A 2852-nucleotide genomic window follows, 5' to 3' on the forward strand; every position below is an offset into this window, starting at 1 on the left:
AAGACGCAAAAATATTCAGCCAAATCCTCCACAAAATCAGATTATGCCATTCCAATACATCTATAATGCTTCCTGCAGACAAGGCACATTGCTGAAGACTCAACAATATTCTAGGGGCCTTCATGAGAAAATAACTAAAGAAAATTTTAAAAAGAACCTAAAAAGATGTAGGCATAAAGCTAATAAAGAAATATAGCAACAAAAGTGAAGATTTACTGCCAACATCATCATCTACAAAACAATGTTTGACGGTCAACTCAAGAAAATACATAGTACATAATACATGCCAAAGCTGCTCTACAGATTTCATGTTTCCTTACTAGATAGTTGCTAGTGGATAACTTTCTACATCTATATTGCTGAAGTTCACATTTAGCCAATCTGAAAGGCAGTTCAGCAGGCCACAAAGATCAGTGGCAATTCCAATAGTCCCTATGTTACTTGCTCCTATTCACTGAAGAGTGCAAACTCCGTGCAACATGCAGCCTGGCGCAACTCTCACTTGGCAGCTCCAAAATGCTGGATACTGCACTGTAAATTCTGTATTATTATATTAAAGGTGCATCTACCTTATTAAGTCTTTCAACATAAAATCTTTATATAATGTTAATTGGTCTATGAGGCACATGCTCATTACAACTAGAACAATTTATGATCATTGATAAAATGTATGAGTACAAAGAAGTGTTTTGCAGGAGCCATTGTACCATGTTATTAAGAGCCCATCTAGATAATACACAAATTGTGCTTGCAGTGAAACAAAAACCAGTGTGTAAAAGGCCATATATTGTGCCGACAAAATACCTGACAAAGACAATTGTAGATTTTGTTGCTGATATCAATAATAGGATTGCCTTGGAACACCACATGTTTGCATATAAGCCAGCTTGTTTGCCACTGCAGATACAGGCCACATTATGTTCCTCGAAAACTTACCAGAAATCAAACGATATATCTAATATGGAGTTAACTTCAAATTTCATCATCCTTCCTCCACTCAATTTTGAGAATGCTTAATATTTATGATTGCAGATAAACCCATGACTAATGTGCATCCCACATAACAGAAACAGCCAGTGTGACCAATTATCAAGCAGAAATTAGAATAAAATGGACTTAATATTAAATATTAATGAGCTATAAAGAATATAACTAATTTGATCCTAACTGGTTTCAGCGCAAAGCTGTGAAGGTTTTACACGTAAAACATTGCAAAGGTTGATACAATGATAAATACCTAGTGTTTGAACACATCTATAATAAATGACAGCTGAACAGTGGTCAAATCTCAATCCATAGTGAGAAATAACACTAAAGAAATGTTGTATAGTTACAGCATATTACACGTAATAAAATTGGACAGGACTGGCTTCGCATAGCCACTTGTATAAGCTGCTGTAAATTATATAAACAGACTTCTTTGTAGAATTGGGATGGTTTTTAGGACACTTTTTCCAAATCTGGAAGACCTCATTTCAATAACTTTTGACAAGGAAACAAGGCCCAGTTAGACACATCATTATGGCTCTGTGAGGAAATGGCAGCTTAAAATAACATTATACTGCTGGTGGTCTTCGTAGATTAAAATTTACAACGATTGGAACTTGGACGTATGATCCTAAGTTCTTTTAACAATTCAAGTCCCCTTTGGCAAAGAAATCTCAAGCTGGCAACTGCTGCATCAAGCAGTATCAATAGGCATGCTTGTTTCCCACCTGATTAACAGGCAGCTTCAAGCAAATGCATTTAAAGCACGATTAAAACTTTCCGGTATCACGCACATCTGGGCTCCAGGGAGATAATAGATGATATAATAAATGTAGAAAAGGAGAAACGGCAATATGCTCGCAATTTATCGCATTATTACTTTATCCTCTGGAAATGTAACAAAAAGAATGACTACCAGTACACACCTTGTCCACTGCATAACTCAATTACAAAACTATACACCAATACAACTCTATTGTAAACCAAAGCTGCAGAAAATCACACAATAGAAGTGAACGGGCACATGGGAGCTCCCGTTCATCCTGAGCACTTAGATATTGCTGAGGCAGGGTAAAAATGGAACAAATGTCTGAATCTTTTGTACAACAGAAACCTGTCACAGTGGCTTCCAACATTTATCTGGCCACCTGTCTACATTCTGACCGCAATGGAACTCAGCAGAACTTTGACACCCAAAAAAGTGACCGAACTTAAACCAAGAATATTGCTAAAGGCAAAATCATGATGTGCAATAAAACAGCAGTCACGTATTCTCAACGTGCATACTTTAGGAGAATCTCGTTTGGATATCTAAATTGTTGAACAAATGTAAACTTCGGTTGTCTGGAACTAGCTTGAGTGCACCTAAACACCATTACAAATAGCAGTGAAAATCGTTAAACACGCGGATCTAAAGGATGCAAAATGTGACTATGAACAAAGTATTTGCAATAGTTCGCATCTAATCCATAAAAAAATTACAATGGACGAGGATGTAAAAGTTTCCGTATGCATTTCATCCAGTTACTGCAGCCAGAAATAAGAAGAAACATCGCGAGAAGCACGAACTCCCCCTTCAAATATATAAACTACATTATTGTATCTTTTTGAAAAAAGTTTCTGTTTTCACTTACTAGCTGAAGGCTGGAGATGAATATAAGGGTGCACCTGCCGCTGCAGCAGCCCATGGTTCGCAGTGGGTGGGCGGGTGGGTGCGGGGAGGAGGGGAGAGGGGTGGGGCGGTGGGGTAAGCTAAATCTGTCCGGTGTTCCTCTCCCTGTAGTCTCTCTGGTTCTCTGCACCTTTCCCGCCAGTGGCTCGCGCCGCTTTAATTGCCAGGCTCGGGAACACCTGGCCGGCTGGCG

This window comes from Carcharodon carcharias, chromosome 5 (genome assembly GCF_017639515.1).
Source record: "Carcharodon carcharias isolate sCarCar2 chromosome 5, sCarCar2.pri, whole genome shotgun sequence".
Lineage (NCBI taxonomy): Eukaryota > Metazoa > Chordata > Chondrichthyes > Lamniformes > Lamnidae > Carcharodon > Carcharodon carcharias.